General features: G+C 46.2%; 1 protein-coding gene across 7 annotated transcripts in view; it reads left to right on the top strand.

Moving 5' to 3' along the window:
- Positions 1-20,318, top strand: part of NCOA2 (nuclear receptor coactivator 2) — a 1,201,189-nt gene that overhangs the window by 389,658 nt on the left and 791,213 nt on the right. For all 7 annotated transcript variants that reach the window (XM_085605462.1, XM_085605466.1, XM_085605468.1 and 4 more), the window contains one exon: positions 2,685-2,767. The gene's annotated coding sequence lies outside the window, so the exon portion shown is untranslated. The remainder of the gene's footprint in view (positions 1-2,684; positions 2,768-20,318) is intronic.

Here is a 20,318-nt window from a genome sequence, read left to right on the forward strand (position 1 = left end):
CTCCTCTTCAAAAACATTCACTCATTGATGCACTGTCTGTTCCATAGTTGTGGATATGCAGTTAAACATTGTTTGGAGCTCTCAGGCACGATTATGATAATCATCCTAGATACCTTGGTCTTGACAAGTCTTGGCTCATTGATGCTTCAAGCAATATCCTTGACATTCTTCTCCCACAGTGTACTCCATCCTCCATGCCGACAGAGAAGTCAGACAAGGTTTTGGAGTAGCAGTAATTCATAGGGACATGCTAACCTTCAAATTACTTCCTACTGAGCGCTTTCTCTGCTTTCATTGTCCTACTCTTAGAATCTCTCCAAAGACTTCTAATCTCAGAATGAATTTCATTTTTGAACCTCCAGGTGAAAGCAGATCATTTGTTAAGGAAATCGCTTTTTTATTTTTTTATTTTTTTTTGCAGCTTGAGACTTGTCTTTCATGGCGCCTTAAATCTACACTGCGGTGAGAAAAAAAACAACAAACCTGTTAATCTTTTCTACAAAACAATTACGTTTTTCAGGCTGCAAAAAGCCACACACTGCAAGAATACATTCTCGGTTTAATACATATTGTATACTATCTACATCATCTTCCTTGTCCACTTTTCCTATTTGTTCCTTTCCAGGTTTTATGAGTATCTCAGATATTGTACCTTTTGATCTGTATTATGATTTTTGTGTTTAGATATCGAGAAGTTAACATTTCATACTAATTGATTGTGTTGCCATAATTTGATGTATTGTTTAATTCTCTTTTGACGTATTGTTTATATATTGACATGTACTTATCAATAAGAATATACAAAAAAACTGGCTAGGTCTAAAGAAGTCCACAGCTGACACCAATGACCTCAACAACTTCCACCCAATATCAAAATGTCCCTTCTGGACCGTGTTAGAAAGCTGTGTAGCCTCACAGGTATCCCTTCATATTCAAGCCAATAACTTTCTCAATGTCTTCCAGTCTAATTTCAGACAATTACACAGCACTGTAGTGGCTCTTTTACAAATTGTGGATGATTCTTTCCTTCCTACTTGTGCTTTTGGACTTCTTTGCTGCCTTTAATACAGTCAGTTACCGTGCTCTGATTAACACCCTGAAGAAACAAATGGTTATTGGTGGTGTAATCCTAAACTGGTTTGATTCCCAGTTGTCTAACTGATCACAAATAGTTAAAATAGTAAGCTTTGTTTCTAGGAAGGCTAACCTAAAGCAAGAGGTGCCCCACCCTGTATAATCTATATCTCAAACCACTCTGAGTAACTCTGAAATTCTTTATCACCAATATGCTGATAATATCCAGATCCACTTGAAGATTTCTTGCCCAAATGACATCCTTCTCCTTTCCAAAATCTTCATCAGGATTCAAAAGTGGGTGGCCAACCACCACCTAAAACTCAGCCCAACAAAAGCTGAATTCCTTGTAAATACACCAAAGTAAAATGTTCCTGCAAGAGAGGCTTGATTTCTTTTCTCCTGTGAACTGCAAACAGATCATTTAGAGAATGCTAAATCCTGGATATGTATTCTTGACATTCGCCATAACCTTCAGAAGCAAATCATTCATAGCCAAGAGGTCCGCCACCAACTTAAATTGCTGGGTGCCATAAGGCAATTTATCCCTCCGCCGGACCTGAAAATTATTCTAGGCGCTGGTACTGTCCAGATTGGACTATGGGAACTCTCTCCTCTCTGGTCTCCCTCAAGTACATCTGGCACGCCTGAGCAGTGCTTCATGCAGCTGCACACTTGCTGACAAGTCACACAAACATTTATTACATTACTCCTGTTCTTCACAAGCTGCAATTGAAGCAAGAGCCTTATTTAAGATTGCATGCATCACCCACAAAGCCCTCCATAATGCCATGCCTTCCTACTGAAAATCGTGCTTGATGGGGATCTGGAAATGCTAAGGCACTCCTGCTGGAACCTCCAATATTCAGACAAGAATGTTTCATAAAAACATGCATTAAATCCTCCTATTTTAGAGACCTGTATGATGAAGCTATGATCACTTCTTCGCATCCCCTTTTCACTTCTCCAATCTAGCCAGATATTCTACCTGACCTTTCTCCCCTGATTCAAATTGCTGGATTTATGGGCCATCTTTGTTGCTTATCTGTTATTTTTTATGTTGATTGTTATCCAGATTCGTCTTGTTAACTTGTAAAGCATTCTGATGCCCTTTGGCCAAGTTAACGTTATATAATAGTGCAAAAATAAAAATAAAATTTCCATCTTAAAGCAGGTGTGAGACATAGTTTAGCAAGTTACTTCATGTAACACTGAGGGTGAACCAAGACAGGCATGAAATAGGATTTATTTATTCTGAAAGTTGGGAATGTCTACCAAGTTCAGTACTTCCCTGCATGCTGCTTGCTAATGATGGCTTCCTTAAATTTTTTTCTTACTGCAATTAGCAGGTCCTGCCATTTTCTTTAATACTCAGACTTTATTGAGGTTTTTATTGGATTACTATAAAAGGGCCACTACCTATATGAAATATATAAACGTGCAGATTTTTATTTAATATCTGTGAAACAATGACATACTTTAAATTGAAATTTTATCAGACTGTGACTCTTAAATCAGTCGTTTAATAAGATATAATGTTGCAAAGAAAGATAATGTGGTTAAGATGCATATGAAATCCTGACTAACGCCCGGCCTTATTTCCGTTTTAGAACAAAGTGGAGAATGCCTACATTTAACAAATCTTTGGAGTTCAAGCAAACTAGCATAGAAGTATTTTTAGAGTAACTGAAAGGTAAGCTATTACTATAAAGAAATAGTTCTTGCTGAGCTTTACATAGGTAAAGCGTGTCTGTTTTATTTTCTTTGAGCTTTTTATAGATAATGTATGTCTGTGTAATGTGTACTTTAATGAAAAATATCCATACTTCTGATCATAGATACCTTTACACTCTGCCACTTAACAATGTGTCTTTGTAATGATGTGTTGAAGTCTCTAAAAAAATTGCTTTGTTGGACATGAAGGAGAAATGGGATCGGATGCAGGCAAGGCTAAATGAAAAAAAACTTTTGATTGTTGAAATGTGCGTTAAGGAAAAAAAAACAATGAATGCTGTTCCTTGTATTGTGGAATACAGATAGGTAAACATACAACTAATTGAATACTTAACAAGGAGAGAAGATTAGAAAAGGGTACCTACTGGATTGTAAATCATTATTCATTGAACGATTTTTTCAAAAAGGTGTTTAATTGTTAATCCATTAATTGAGAACCTCTTTATCCCATGTATGTATTTTATCTTTAATTCAAAAAACGAACTTGCTGATGCTCAAACTGCACTGCAGTTAGAGCGTGTATTTTGCATTTTTACTTGCAAATTCCATTTTTGCAAATAGTGTGATGAAGTGGGGGGGGCAGGAGTGCGGCACATCTGTTGTCATTGAAATAATCTGGTGCTGTGTATGGCAATTCTATTGTTGGTCTTTTTATCCCTCTTGCACCACTAGAAGAAACTATCGGTCATAAGAAGGATGTTGTGAAAAAATTTTTTGCCGTTTGGTCTTACCACTTCACTCTAAATTAAGCAATCCCTGCAATTAACAAAGGTGCATACGGTTTTGTACAAGTTGGCAAGTGTACACACCTATCGCCTTGTTAGGCTCACGTAGTGGCCATATTAAAAGGTACCTGGCTCAAATTTTACACGCACCGATCTGAAAGAAAAGGCTTAGTCACCTTGTTTTAAAGATGTTATGCTTTTGTGTTTCTCACCATTACTTTAGTTACTTATAGTTTATCAGTATTCTCACCTCGTAGGGGAGCCTGTGTTGTGCGAAGGGGTTGCTGGACCCCAGTTTGTCCCGTTTCATTACCCATCTGTTTTAAAACATCCGAAGTGTTGCATTGCTCTTCGGAAACTTGGCCACGCCCCTTGATGCTGGCCCTTTTAATGGACATTGTAATGTGTCTGCGCTGAAGGCATGCCAAAGGCAAGGCCGTCTGCACCCGTCCGCGGCCAGACTGTGCTCGGCGCCAGGACTCCTGAAACTCTGCAACATAGGTGGGCATAAGTATTGACACATTCATAATTGTATCAATACTCCCAGACATTTTTCTGTCCTACCTGCATTATATTTTAAATCAGAACCATATCCCTGTGCTAGGATGTAATACATCTCCGCTTCCTCCTTCCTTCATCCTGGAGTCGGTGTTCACCTCATTCATTCACATGCTCACTTTTGAATACATGATCTCTGATCAAGAATAAATATACATTTTCTGACTTCGTTGACTATCATTCCCTTGATATAATCTTTGTAACAGAGACCTGGGTTGATGCTTCGTTGGACCCTGACATAAGAGTTGCCATTTCAGATAGCTATGAAATCGCCAGAATAGATCGACAAGCCAAACGCGGCAGTGGGATCGCAATTGTATATCTCAACCATTTTAAGGCTACGTTTCAGCTTGTCGCCCAGCTTGATTGTGAAGCTCTTTTCTACAATTTGAAACTCAACAACGCTAACTCCTTTAATGGCATCCTCGTATATATCGCCTGCGTGGACCTAGAGACAAAATCATCCAAACTCTACTGGAGTTGACTGAATCCTGCACGGAGCTTCACAATTTTACTATTCTGGCTGATTAAAATTTTCAGTTAGAGCTATTCGAAAAAAGTGACACAGAACACCTAATCAATAGCCTACACAGTTTTGACCTCACACAGATAGTAAACCTACCAACTCATCAGGCCAACCGCACATTAGAAGGAGTATTCACCAATAACTCTGATTTGAGTTTTGAAAATGTTCTACCACTAACTTGGACAGACCATATAGCCATTTTCTCAAGCTTAAAGTCCCTTTCAATAACTCCCTTAGTCGCAAAACTTATATTTCTTTCTAATTCTGCCGCTTGCAGAAAATCAACAAACGGGAACTCACCATTATTTTGAGTTCAAGTCCTATATTAGGAAGTAATTTAGACTCAGCCACCACTAATTTCGCTAACTGGATTGACTCCGCAGTCACCCTACTGGCCCCTGGTAAAACGGTAACTAACCATGAAAAGAAACAGTCTGCCCCCTGGTACTCAACGGGCCTGAAAAAATTCAAACAAAAATTTAGACCTCATGAACCACCATAGTTGAGAAAAGACTACTGTCCTGGAAAAAAAACCAAATGTAAATCTATAATTAATGATTATAAATTCCTAATCATTTCAGAAAAATCGAGATACTTTACAGACAAAATCAATAGGGCGAAAGACTCCACCAAGAAGCTGTTTGAAACAGTAAAAACCTTATATAACTCTAACCATAATGCCATCAGTCCTGATCTATCGCTATGCAACAAACTAGCTGATTTCTTTCAGTTTAAGGTAAACCTTATTTTTCAGGATTTCACCTCTAATCATGTTACCTCGGTGGATCGTCACACTCGAACGCCTACATCTTTAGAAGTTTTGGAAGCTAATATATGTGCTTCTCCTAATGTTTGTACTAGCTTTACCCCCCTTTCTGAGGAGGAAGTAGCCAAACTCATTGAAACCACCAAATCTGATGCGCCATCCGACCCCTGCCCTCCCCTTGTTTTACATAGGGTTTCTAACACGGCGTCAGTCAATCTTCCTGAACTGCTGAATAAAATAGTGCTTTCAGGATACTTTGAGACAGCATGGAAAAAAGCTTCGATACTTCCTTTGCTACAAAAACCCTCTCGACCCCCAGGATGTGAAGAGCTACCAGCCCATTTCACGTCTTCCTTTCAGTATCCTGGAGAAGGCAATGAATGAGGAGATTGTCTTATCTGAATGATAACCATCTTAGTTCGTGGCTGCCACTGAGGAAATCGTAATGATTGTCGATAAGGGAGGGAAGGCTGCACTGATTCTTCTCGATTTTGTTGGACAAGTTTGAGGAAGTTAACCATTTATTATTTATCAACCTACTCTAGAGCATTGGCATTAAAGGCTCAGCACTTGCCATCCTTAGTTCCCTTCTGTCTGACAGAGAGCAGTTGCTTGCTGTCGGAGACTGTATCTCAGCACCCTTCTCTGTCTCCTGTGGTGTACCCCAAGGATTTGCCCTAAGCCCTACACTTTTTAATGACTGTCACCACCCTGGCCAACCTGATCCAGTCTTGAGGGTTTTCTGTTATTTCTTATGCTGACGACTTGCAAATAGAAGTGTCAGTCTCATCCAATGTTCAGTTGGTGGCCAAAAAGTTTAACACCTGCTTGGTGCAAATAGTGATTTGAATGTAGAAAAACTTTGTTAAATTAAATGCCTACAAAACGGAGGTGCTACTATTTGGAAATAATGCCACCCTCTGGAACCCCCTCCTGGGGGCCTCCCAACATAGGCCCACTCCCTCCACCAGTGCCGAAAGGCAAAAATGTTGGAATCTTGTTTGCTGGAAAAACAGTCTTTCTGATCAAATCAACTAGGTTACTTCCTCTTGTTTCTTTCTGCTTACAACTCTGGAAAAGATCTTTCCCTTCAGTGCCCATGCTTGCAAAAATGGTCATCATGGCAAGCGTCATCTCAAGGATTGATTACTGCAATGTTCTGTACATGAGTATCTGAAAGAGACACGTTAGGGATGGATTCCTTACCTTAGAATATCCCCAAGCGTCAGACTGGATCCAAAAAGTTTTGCTAGCAGTACCCCTGCGCGTCAGGTGGCGTCATGCGGCTCCGCGTCAATCGCTGGCATCGTAAGCGCCGAATTGACGTCATGGAGACTACTTAGGCACCACCTATGCACGCTGATGTCAGTTCTTTCTTTTTCCGCTCCAGCAAGCACAGATCTGACTACTCTTTTGAGACTTTTTGTCTCCCCCTTTTTTCTCCTGGTGCACGTAGGGATGCCTGGCTTTAAGTCTTGTGGGGCCTGCCGTCATAACATGTCGGTTGTGGACCCCCATGATGTTTGCCTCTACTTCCTGGAGACCGTACATGACTCTCGGTCCTGCAGGGACTGTCAAGCCATGGCCCCGAATGCCTTGAGGGAGTGGTGCTGGAAGCTGCTGGCGGTCCGGCACTCGTCCCAGTGCCACTCCAGGTCTCGGGACCGCTCGCGGGGCTGCAGTTGTCGCTCCTCGGGCTCTAAGTCTTCGCCCTCGGATTCCGGTAGGCATAAAAAGACATAAAAGGAAGTCGAAGAAGCGTGTTCGCTCTCCAGCGTCTCCCCGTCGGTCCTCGGATGCGGACGAGGGGGACATGGGTTCTGCCCCTGCGGCTTGCTTGGACCCTGGGAGTCCCGCGGCCTACCCGCCTTACCCGGGGCCGTCGGCGACTCCCGAACAGTTGCAAGAGTTTCTTGCCACCATGGACCGCCTTATTAGGACTCGGGCTCCCGCTGGCGTGCCTTCGGGCACGTGTCCAGATCCTGTTGGCCCATCGGCGCCGCCGTTTGGATCCAGCTTCAGCGCCACAGAATCCTACGCCGTTGGCTCCGGCCCCGGTACCTTGAGGTCCGGCACTGCTGGCTCCGGCCCCAGCACCGCCCTCGGCTCCGCCTCCGGTGCCACAGTGGGTGCCGTTCATTCCACCCTTGCCCTGGTTCCAGGACCATTTCGTTCCTACCTGGGATCTGCATTGGGAGAAGGCGCCGGCCCGGCCCCGGCCGGTGCCGTTCATGGCGCCGTTTCCGACGCCGTATGTCCCTTCTCCGGCTCTGCCGCCGCGACCGGTTCCTTCTGCGATAGAGGTGGAGGATGACTGGGAGGGGTCTGAGGACCCTCTTGCCCGTCAATGTGACTCCGAGCAGGACTGGGTGGACGATCTGGAGGACGCCGGCGACCTCGATGTCTCTTCTGACCCGGGGTTTGCCTCTCCCCCACCTACAATGGAGGAGGGCGCTTCCTACACAATGGTGCTCCGTCGGGCTGCTGAGGTCCACAGCCTTGATCTTCCCACGGTGGCCTCAAAACTAACCTCCTTACTGAGGTGCTCCAGACAGCGTCGACTTCGTCGAAGCCACTGCTTCCCTTCAACAACGCCCTCATGAACGTCCTTTTGGGCACTTGGTTGCGGCCGGCCACAGGGGCCCCTGTGGATAAGAATGTCGCCAGGCGTCACCGCCCGGTGCCTGGTGACCCCGTGTTTCTGACCACTCATCCCACGCCTGAGAGTCTGGTCATCCAGGCCTCGACGTTGCAGAGTACCTTTCCCAAGGCTCCACCAGATAAGGACTCTAAGAAGCTGGAGCAGTTTGGTAAGCGGTTGTTCTCGTTGGCCAGCTTGGGGCTGCGGTCGGTGAACACCGCCTGCTTGTTGGACTGCTATTCCCACGCAGTGTGGGACACGGTTGCTCAAGTGTTACCTCAGTGTCCTGAGGAGGTCTGTGCTGTGCTTTCCCAGGCGGTTGCTGAGGGTAAGGATGCGGCTGAGTTCGCCATTCGGTGTGGCCTGGACACCGCTGACTCGTTGGGCAGGGTGATTTCTACGACTGTGGCGCTGCGTTGCCACGTCTGGTTGCGCTCCACTGGGTTCTCGCCTGACGTCCAGAGCTCGCTTATGGACATGCCCTTTGATGGCACTCGCCTGTTTGGCGATAAGGCCGACAGTGCGCTGGAGCGCTTTAAGGACTCGCGGGCCACGGCCAAGTCCTTGGGTCTTTCCACTAAGAGCCCAGCCACTCCTGGGTTTCGTTCCTTTTGTGGCCAAGGCAAGGGCACCCAGGCACGCTCCTTCAACAAGCCTGTGCAGAACTAGCCTCAGCGTGGCTGCGGACGCGTCTCCTGCAGGGGCGGCTCTGGGAATCAGTGTGGGGGGCAGTCCACCTCCGCCCCCGCTGCTTCTACCTCTAAACCTTCCTAATCCGAGCTTTGTGGAGCACCCCACGCCGGTGGGTGGCAGGATCCGCATCCACCACTGGTGTGATATCACATCGGACAAGTGGGTGTTGCAGATCATCCGCAGGGGTTATTCTCTTCCCTTTCAATCCTCCCCTCCCGCCATGCCACCTCGGTGCCACCGCATGTCGGGGGATCACTTGCTGCTTCTGCAGCAGGAAGTTACGGACCTCTTGGCCAAGGGGGCCATCGAGCGCGTTCCGGGGCCAGAAGTAGGATGTGGTTGTTATTCCCACTACTTTCTGGTCCCCAAGAAGGACAAAGGGGCCCTGCGCCCCATCTTATACCTCAAGAAAGTCAATCGCTTCCTGCGGAAGGAGAAGTTCAAGATGTTGAGTCTGGCTCAGGTCTTGGCTGCCCTCAACCCTGGAGACTGGATGGTAGCGTTGGACTTGCAGGACGACTATTTTCACATCGCCGGCCAACTGGTGTTACCTGCAGTTCACAGTAGGCCAGGAGCATTTTCAGTTTGCTGTGCTCCCCTTCGGCCTTACCAGCGCCCCTCGGGTGTTCACGAAAGTGATGGCGGTGGTCGCAGCTCATCTGCGCAGGTCAGGGGTGTCAGTCTTCCCTTACCTCGATGACTTGTTGAAGGTGGGCTCGCCCCAGGCAGTCATCCACCAACTTCAGACTACGGCCGACCTCCTGCATTTGCTGGGGTTCTCCATCAACGTGCCGAAGTTGCACCTGAGTCCCTCTCAGAAGCTCCCCTTCATCGGAGCGGTTCTGGATTCGACACTGTTTAGGGTTTATCCTCCTGAGCAGCGAGTCCGGGATATTCAGGCTATGATTCAGATCTTTCAGCCTCTCTCCCGGGTTTCAGTCAGGATGACCCCCCAGCTCCTGGGCCTGATGGCCTCTTGCATCCTGCTAGTGGAACATGCCAGATGGCATATGCGGGCTCTGCAGTGGGACCTGAAGTTCCAGTGGGCGCAGCATCAGGACAACCTGTCCGATCATGTCCAGATCTCGGAGGGCACTGCACGACAATTGCAGTGGGGGATCATGAATTGGGGTTTGGGTCAGTGGCAGATCCCTCTCCCTTCCACAACCAGAGCACACAGTGGTGACGGATGCGTCCCTCCTGGGATGGGGAGGCCACTTGGGAGAGGCGGAGATCAGAGGTCTCTGGTCTCCGGCGGAGTCCAGGCTCCATATCAACCTTTTGGAGCTTCGGGTGATCCGGCTTGCACTGAAAGCATTCCTTCCCTCTGTCTGGGGAAGTGTAGTGCAGGTGTTCACGGACAACACCACCGCCATGTGGTATTGCAACAAACAGGGCGGGATGGGGTCCTCGGTCCTATGTCAGGAGGCTCTGCGCCTCTCGACATGACTGGAACATCAAGGCATTACCTTGGTGGTTCAACACCTGGCAGGTTCTCTGAACGCCAGGGCAGAAGACTCAGCCGCCGGTGCTTGACGGATCACGAATGGCGTCTGCACTCGGACGTGGCGCAAGGTCTTTTTCTACAGTGGGGAGAGCCTTGGTTAGATCTATTCGCCACCGAAGAGCGCAATGTCATCAGTTCTGCACGTTGGAATTTCCAAGGCGGCACTCGCTCAGCTACGCTTTTCGTCGCAAGTGGAGTTGCGGTCTGTTGTACGCCTTTCCGCCTATACCACTTTTGCCCAGAGTGCTGAAGAAGATTCGGCGCGACCGGGCCCAAGTCATCCTTGTGGCTCCGGATTGGGCACGAAGATACTGGTATCCCGAGCTACTCAGCATGGCGATCGATCCCCCGATTCAACTGCCTCTTCAGAAGGATCTTCTGTCACAGCAGCAGGGGACGGTTCTCCACCCGAACCTGTCCAGCCTCCACCTCCATGCGTGGCGATTGAGCGGCGACAGTTGACAGCTTTTGATCCTCCTTAGAAGTCTGTGATGTCATTCTGGCAGCCAGGCGTCCCTCCACTAAGACAGTATACGCCTGCAGATGGAACAAGTTTGTGGCATGGTGCACAGCTAAGACTGTGGATCCCCTTTCTGCCCCTTTTTCCGAAGGCCTTCAGTTCCTTCTTTCCTTGGCCCAGCAGGGCTCTGCTCTGGGCACTATCAAAGGTTATCTTTCGGCCATCTCCGCCTTTTTACGGCTTCCAGATCAGCCTTCTCTTTTTAAGTCCCCGGTTGTTAACCGTTTCCTAAAAGGCATTACGCACACGTTTCCTCCTATGCCGTTCATAATGCCTCAGTGGGACATAAACTTTGTTTTGACATATCTGATGTGTGCTCCCTTCGAGCCCCTTCATACCTGTCCTTTGCGTCTTCTTACTCTCAAGACAGCTTTCCTGGTAGCTATCACCTCTGCCAGATGAGTGAGTGAGCTTCAGGCTCTTTCTTCTGAACCTCCTTTCCTTTCTGTTCATCCGAACAAGGTGGTTTTACGGACCCGTCCTTCTTTTTTGCCGAAGGTTGTCACGCCCTTCCACATCGGGCAGACCATCACTTTGCCCACCTTCTTTCCGCATCCTTCAAGGGAGGAGGAGAGGCTCCACCGTCTGGTCCCAAAACGTGCGCTCGCGTTCTATCTAAAGCGTACACAGCTGTTCCGGGAGGATGACCAGCTGTTTGTTGGCTACGTGGGTGCCAAACAAGGTCGGCCTGTGCACAAACGGACCATCTCACGGTGGATCGTTCTGTGTATCAAGGCATGTTACTCCTTGGCTAAGAAGGAGCCTCCCCTGGGGCTGCGTGCCCATTCGACCAGGCAACTGCAGCCACTACTGCCTTGGGACGTGGCGTTCCCTTGCAGGACATTTGTCAGCCAGCTACGTGGGCCTCGTTGCACACGTTTACCAAGCATTACTACCTTGACAGTCAAGTCCGGAGAGACGGCTTCTTTGGCCGTTCTGTCCTCCGTGACTTTCTGGTGTGATCTTGTTCGCAGACCCTCCACCGGGGTTGGTATTGCTGGGGTATCTATTCTATGGTAAGGAATCTATCACTAACGTGTCTCTTTCAGATGCACAAATTACTACTTGTGTAACGATATATCTGTAAGAGACATTAGTTAGTGATCGATTCCTTACCGCCCCACTCATCCTCCCCGTTATGCGAACTGATTCTAGGGTTAAGGTCATCCCCCTGTCAGGGCCGTAGTTTCATGGCACCAGTGGTCAGTTTCTTGCATAACTCTGCGTTCCTGGTGCGGAAAGTCGTGTACAGAACTGACGTCAGCGCGCATGGGTGGCGCCTAAGTAGTCTCTGTGATGTCATTTTGGCGCTTACGACGCCAGCGACGGATGCCGAGCCGCATGACGCCACCTACTGACATGCAGGGTTACTGCTAGCAAAACTTTCCGGATCCAGTCTGACGCCTGGGGATATTCTGATGAAAGGAATCTATCACTAACTAATGTCTCTTACAGATATATGGTTACACAAGTAGTAACTTGTGTATCCAGCAATGCCTGCTGCAAAAACTTAAATCTCTTCAGAATTCCTAAATTTAGTCTGGTCTCCCAAATCATCTTTAGCCTCCACTGGATATCAATCTGTGAGAGGGTTAAATTCAAAGCACTCTGACTGGTCCATAACGCTCTTTATAAGGCTGGCCCTGAATATTTCCAAAAGATCTTATGCTGGCATGTGCCCAGCTGCAATCTTCGGTCCAGCTCAGCCAGTTGGTGGCCATCCCCAGAATTAATAAAGCCTGATAGGGTGGTAGGAGTTCCTCCTATTCTGTCTGTAAACTACGGAACTCCGTGCCCCTTCAACTAAGATGCCAGTCAAATTTGCAACAATTTAGGAACATGATAAAAACCCTGGCTTTTCACACTCTTTTCCAAATAGGTCTGTCTTTGTTGTCTCTCTTGAACACTAGCGTCAAGTCGCCTCCAGGCTTTCGAGCACTTTACAAGCTGCTTACCTGCTTACTTGTCTTATAAAAAAAAAAAAATCTTAAAAAAACACGAGTGTATAACTGAAAATAGATTGATAAGCAGTGATTACACAGAGTTCTTCTGATTGTCCCCTCAATGGGACTTTTGGTTTTAGTTGTGTTTAACCATCCATCTGTGTTTGCTTGATCTGATGGGCATACTTGGTGTGCAGGGGGAAGTCGGGTTTTGCTGTTATGTTAGACCTCTTCTCTCCTGGAATTTGAAGATTGTGAATAGGAGTTTGAATGTGATCTTCTGTGCAGCCAGGAGCTAGTGGAGGATTTTAGGGCTGCTGTGATTTGCTCTGATTTCTTTAAACTAAGGCATTTTGTGGCTGCCTGATTTTGTACCCTCTGAAGTTTTTTTTGGTCGTTTTTACGTGCTGTGATGTAGAAGTTCAATTTTCAAGGTGAGTGTGACAGGACAAGTAGTGAGGGCCACTCAGATTACTCAGTCACTTCTATCCTTTATTATTAGAATGATAGGAAGTCTCTTGATTAGATGTCCATAATACACAAACAATTTTCTTCTCAATGGCTCCTGACATCTCTTCCACTCCCTTTCAGGCTTCCTCAGTCTCGCAGCACCCTCTGGAAAAACTAAATTAAAAGACAATTGTTTTTTTTTAATTAACCGAATGTAAGAGCTTGGGCCTTCAAATACAGGGCAGCCATCTAAGGTCCTGGACCAATTGGGGATTTAAAGAGCTAGGGCACTTTTTAGTGGCTGGCAGAGGCATTACCTGGCAAGACGTCCAAGTGACGTTTGGCGCCCTGAGTAAACCTCTCTTTTTTTTAATATATTCAGATCTCACAGAACTACTAAAAAAGTACAGTCTCTTACCCTGCCATGGACCAACTCCACTGGTGACTGCTTTAATTAGAGAAAAGTTGAGAGAGGTGGGCAACTGGTATAATTGTGTACGGTCTGAAGGGGTACCTATAGTGGTTAATAATCATTTAGAAAAAGTGTCACTGGAGACCCAATGTAGGTTCTCAAATCGGGATTGGCAAGCCATCACACAGCTAGGCAGCAAGGCCCTAAGAGCGGCAAATTTTAAAAGAATGGCTTTTCTGTCACGCTAGATGGCATACCATACTCCCCAAGCTCTCCACAAGATTTTCCCGGAATCAGAGCACAAATGCTTTCGCTGCCAGATGTCAGGCGAGGGAGGCTGGCTCCATACTTTTTTTTACCTGTTCAAAGTTAAGACAATTCTGGGAGAAGTTCTTCATGGCTTTAGGCTGGGGAGTTCAGAAAGTTTGGATCCTGATGCTGAGATTGCACTTTTTGGTTGGGCAAGCCCGAGACGAAACCTCAGAATGTTGAGAGGGGAGGAGATATTTGTAGCTATTGCCTCCCTCGTGGCACGTTCGCTGATATTGCAGAATTGGAGGTCCCAAAAAATACCTACTTGTACGGAATGGCTGAATAAATTATCCATACTAGGAAATTTGAAGAAGCATACGCTAAGAGAGTAGGTGCCAATAAAAGATTTAACGCTAAATGGAGATTTATGGAGAGGCTAAAGACCTTCTCCGAGATGTAGGGTCGGATCCAAAAAATAAAAAAAATAAAAAGGAGGGAGAGAAGGGTAAAGGGGAATGGGAAAAGGAAAGCAAAAGGAAAAATTTGTATTGTAAAAAAAAAAATTCTGCACTTTATACACTGCACTTTTGTAACTTTTAGCTTGGAAAATATTGTGGTAAATTTAACAGACGTTACCTGAAAGTATGTTTGGAAGATAAGATGAAGATTAATGTTTTCTTTTTGTCGTCTTTTTCTCCCTCTATTAAAGTATGTTTAGATGGCAAATGACCACATTGCACTTTAGACCGAACTTTGTCTGGAAGAATTTTTTTTTTTAATATTACGCTTTGATGGTAACGAACACATTGCACTTTAGTCTGGAATTTACCTATAAGGAACCAATTCTAATTGGATAGGAATAGTACATATTTGTGATATAGCACATCTTGCACTTTATACATGTTTGCTAGTATTGCATTGCACTTGGTGTCGTTTTTCCGCAAAGATCAATTGCTATTTTTATGTCTAGATGGAAATTGGCATATTGTAACGCTATTGGATAAGAGTTGCTAACGTTTACTCCATCAAGCATGACATATCCTGGTTAAATATGGCGCGTTGCACTTTATACTCGTCATAGTTGGTATTTATATGTACACCAAGATGCCTATTGTCTAAATCGTTTTCCAATTTTTTTCTCCTTTTTCTGTGTTTCTGCTCAATAATTTTTTTTTTTTTAAAAGACCATTATTGTTCAGTTGTCTGGGTTTCTTCACCCAGGAAACTCCTCTGTGAATACAACAGGCCGGAAGTGCCGGTTTAAGCAGCACCGTGGTTTCTTTTGCAAAGTGCAGCGGGTGGTCTCCGTGCCGTTCCACTATTTCCTCCCCACAACAGAACTGTATGTGAGACTAGCTGGTGTCGGAAACTGAAACCTAAGTATCCTGCACCTTTCCAGTGCTAAAAACAAGCTTGCATAAACCCAAACCCACTCCCAGCACAAACCCGACCCCCAGTACATGCAAGGGAGTGTACCAACCTTGCCTGAGGCCGGGACCCCTGTTCGGAGTCCCAGTAGTCTTGTCCAGTGCATCTGCCCTCTGGTGCTCTCTCTTGGCAATCGCACTCCGTGACTCCGCAACCGTGGGGATGTCCTCTCTCCGTCTTTTCCTCAGGACTCGCCCAACCTCAGACCTCGGCTACCATGTCCGTCGCACCTTCGTCCATGTCTCTTACACCGCTCTTAGCTTTCCGCAAAACTACTGAAGACGTTGACACAGTTAGGCTTCCTTTTACTTAAAAGCGCAGCCCCCCCCACCTCATACGAGTCCCAGGATGATCAGTTGAAACCTCCCAAGTCATGAAGAAGAAAAACAGTAGCGCACGTTGTTCCAGTGCCTCCTGGATCCTTGCTCTGTTTGGGCAAGTTTAACACGGTACATCGAGATAGTATCAGTTCCTTTATAAGTTTGTCTTTTTGGGGAAAGAGGTGTGATCTTTCTGGTCATCATGAGTTGGGTTGGTAACTAGTGCTTTTGACTACTGTTGCAATCCTGAGCTTGAAAGAAAGGCCTTTGGTCACCCAGAGCCTGATGTTTCTGACTGACTGGTTGATAGATACGGTGTCACCTAGTTTGCACTTGGGCATTTGAATGGAAGCTGCTTCTTGAGATCTTGCTAGTTATTACGATTTCTGTTCATGAACCATTTTGAAGGAGGTAGCTGCCCTTCAGGCAATGGTAGACCTGTTTCAGGCATGGAATTATGTTCATACTTTAATTTGAGAGGTGACCTAGTGGGATGCGGATTTGAATGTTGTCTCCGTACATTTTGAATTTAAATTGGTATTGCGAGATGTGTGCTAGGGATAGTATGTCAAATTTAAAAAGTAATGTCGATGGCGAATCTTTGGGGTGCTCCTCTGCTAATGGGTTTTTTAATTACACTTTATACCACTTTTATTCTTTCATTTTTCCCCAGCCCAGTTTTCTAATTGATTGAGGAAGACTTTATGTTTTGTGTCATAAGGTGCTTATTGGTGGAGTAGAATAAGATTTTCAGATTGTTCTAAATAAAGTTAGGAAAAGAGATGATCTCAGATATCAGAGATGGCAGTTTTCGTGCCAGTTTTTCATCAGAAACCTGATTGTCTGATGTGAAATAGATTGTCTGCTTTGTTGTGGACTTTATTCTCTAAGGTCAGTAAGACTTCACAGAATTAGCGGGATATGATTGGGAGTGGAGGGGTTTCAGAACTTCAGAGTCCGTTATTTCTTGATACATTTTTGATAGTTTACTTTGGTTTGCAGCTTAGTTGTCGTAGTTGTCTTGGTTTGCATAATCTGACATTTTTGATTTTTAGATGGTTTGTGGTAATTTTTTACATGTTCTTTATAGAGTTATCTGCGGGTTTTACATTTTCTCCCCATCTAGTTTGCTAAGTTGAAGCGTTTCCTCAATGTTGAGAGCCTTAGTATTCCTACGGTGAGAGGGTATTGAGGAGGGAGCTTGGGTCGTCATCCCACAGTGCCTCTGTGAAGGTCTCTAGGAATTAGGGTCAACCATGAGGTGGGTAAAATTGTTTCTTTCAAAATGTCTTTTTGTGTGTAATTATGATTCTCTTTGTCATATCTTTACCCGTGAATATTACCATTGAGCATAACTATTATAAATGATTCACATTGTCCACAGGAACCTCTGTTCTTTGTTATGGATTAGATACCCTGGTTCCGTGTGAGTAAAAGGGCCCTTGTTTTTCTTCAAACACGCCAGCTTCTGTAATGCCATTCTCAAATTCATTGCCCTACTCGCCATTGGCTCTAAGCACTACATCTTCCTCTGAGACCTCAATTTTCACCTCAGCTACCTCAATGACCACAACACCATCTACTTCCTCGAAAGCATGAATAACATCGGCCTCACCCAACTAGTCCTCGACCCCACAGATACACGCTGGATCCCATCTTCACAGCAAGCGACAGACTCAATTACAGACATGTCACCAAGCTCACCCGGGCAGACCACGCCATTGTCAACTTTAACATCGCAGAATCTCCCGGCACTGCCTCCAAACTGCCCAGCACCTCACACCGCAGCTGGAGCAAAGTATCTGAGAGCCAGTGGACTGGCACCCTCAACACCTCCTGGCCTGACATTGCAACCAACCTAGAACACTGAGAGTCGCCCTGTCAATCCCACTAGACTCAAGAGACCCACCAAAAAAGCTGGTTGGAACACCACAGAACTAGGAGCTGCAGAACTCAACTGCAAGTGACTAGAAACGAAATGTCGCACCAGCAAAGAGCCCCCAGACCGAGCCACCTTCAAGGCGTCCCTCAACCTATACCACCATCTACTGAAAGACTAAAAGGAACGCCCTAGCCAACTGCATCGATACCAGCTCTAACCACAGCAAAGAACTCTTCAACATTGTCAGATTTTGCCAATCCTTCCGCCACTGAAAACATAATGACCTTTTCTCAGAAACTCTGCAGCTCCCTGGCAGACTTCTTACAGGACAAGATCTCCACCATCTACAAAAATTTAGAACCCCAACCCACCACGCCGACACCCTCAGTCTCCTTGCTCCCATGAATGCTGACCCCAATGCAACATTCGACCACCTCACCACACAAAGTGCCACAGCCATCATGAATTTCGCCCACTCAAGATCTCCCACGGACCACTGCCCCACCACGTTTTCAACCTCGGGAGCAAGATGATAATCAGCTAACTCACCGCCATTTTCAACTCGTCCATAATCACGGCCTCCTTCCCAGAAGCATGGAAACATGCAGAAGTCTAATTCCTTCTGCAGAAACCCTCTACTGACTCAAGTGAATTCAAGAACTACCATCCCATCTTTCTGCTCCCGTTTCCTGACAGAGTTCTTGTAAAAGCCACCAACCTCCAACTCACGGAACACCTGGAAATCAACAATCTTCTGGACTCCTCTCAATCTGAAATTTGCATAAACCCCAGCACCGAAACTGCCCTGATTGCTGAACCGGATGACATCAGAATACTCCTCGACCAGGAGGAAACGGTGGCCCTGATTCTCCTCGACCTCTCAGCAGCATTTTACACTGTATCCCACCACGCCCATATCAAGAGGCTTTATCACATCAGAATTCAAGAAACCACCCTCAAATGGATCGCCTCTTTCCTCAACAGAAGAACCTAGAGACTCCGCTCACCACCTTTCACCTCAGAACCCAAGAACATCATCTGCAATGTCCCTCAAGGCTCGTCGCTCAGCCCTACACTGTTCAACATCTACAGGACACCCTTGGCCGATATAGTCAGAACCCATGGAATGAACATCATATCCTACGCAGATGACAACAAGCTCATTCTCTCACTATCAGAAGACCCTTCCACAATGAAGACCAACATTCGCAGGTGCATGATGAGCTTCGCCGACTGGATAATAGACAACTGCTTAAAACGCAACATAAACAAAACGTTAGTGCTGATCTTCGGGAACAACACCTCCCCATGGAACGACTCCTGGTGGCCCTCTGAACTAGGACCAGTACCCACTCGGTCCAAGCACACAACCATGGCATCATTCTAGACAAAAAGCTCACCATGAAAACCCAGATCAACGCTTTCTCCTCCGCCTGCTTCCTCACTCTTTGCATGTTTCAAATGGCTCCCCGCCAACATCAAACGAACCATTACTCAGCTGGCTGAACTACGGAAATGCACTCTACGTAGTAATTAGCTTGCACCACCTGAAGAGACTACAGACCATACAGAACTCAGCAGCCTAACTCCTCATGGACCTCCCCAAATGGAAACACACCACTCCCCACTTCATGAAGCTCCACTAGCTCCCCATTCAGAAGAGGTGTCAATTCAAGATGCCAATCCCATCCTACAATGCCCTACGCAACCAAGGACTAGCACACCTCATCCACCACCTGAACTTCCACCAACCCTCAGGCACCTACATTCTGCCTCCCGCTCCCTTGCGCACACCCCCCGCATCCACCGAACCGACAACAAAGGATGCTCCTTCTCCTACCTCGTGGCAAAATCCTGGAACATCCTCCCCTTTCATGTAAGGAGCTCATCCTCTCTTCTGGAATTCAGGAAAGGAACAATACCTGACTGTTTAACTGAATCCCTTAGCAACATGTTCTCAGCGCCTGGATATCCTCACTGGTGATAAGCCGTCCTCTATAAATCCGATTTGATAGCCCCCGATTCTAGCCTGATACATTTACTTAGACACAACTATCAACAGAGGCTCAAATTTTTCTGGGGCTCCGATTCTGACCTTGCACAAGAAACCTATAGGGTCACTCAGGACAGAGGATGATGAGGAGGAATAGGTGTAGGGGGGTGAGCAACCCCCTTCACTATACTGATGATGCACTGTACTGATGATGCACTGTACTTGGATTTGCAAAATGCCATAGAGCTAGACACGTTCCTTGAAACAGAACTTGACAAGCACATGGGCCACCCACGGTGTAAAGTGCAGTGATGGTTTGGAGGAAAATTGAGGTGCTCGGTCTGCAGTTCCCTTCCATTGAGACAAGAACATATGTTTGTCTAAGAAACACTCCTACAAGGGTCAGCGTCATCCTAGTCTTTCCTACCATGTAATGATGCCCTTACTGAAGCTTTGATGGCAGCTTTGTCCAAGCTTTGTTCTTGCCCATCAGTCAGCTGGCAAAGTAGCCTGGCGACATGTGCCTGGTGATTTGGACTTCCTAACCAAGCACCCTGCGGCCGAGACCCTCGTGCAGGCTTCAACTAGGAAGGTGAATGCTAATTTCGTCCTGAACAATCCTCACAATAGGAAATCCAAGCGGAATGACAGGTTTGGTAAAATGTTTGCTTCTGTAAGCTTGCCTCATAGGTCCATAAATGCAATTTGTTTAGGCAGGTACAAGCATGCTCTGTGGGATATGGCCAGAGATCTTGCCAGTGTTCCCGGAGAACCTCAAAGCTTTTCTGGTTCAGACAGTACATGATACAGTGAAGTGTGTAATCAGTGCAGGCCTGTATACTTTTTGATTGCATTGGCAGAGCCATTGTCACCAGTGTAGTGCTGAAAAGGCAG

This window comes from Triturus cristatus, chromosome 5_1 (assembly GCF_964204655.1).
Source record: "Triturus cristatus chromosome 5_1, aTriCri1.1, whole genome shotgun sequence".
Lineage (NCBI taxonomy): Eukaryota > Metazoa > Chordata > Amphibia > Caudata > Salamandridae > Triturus > Triturus cristatus.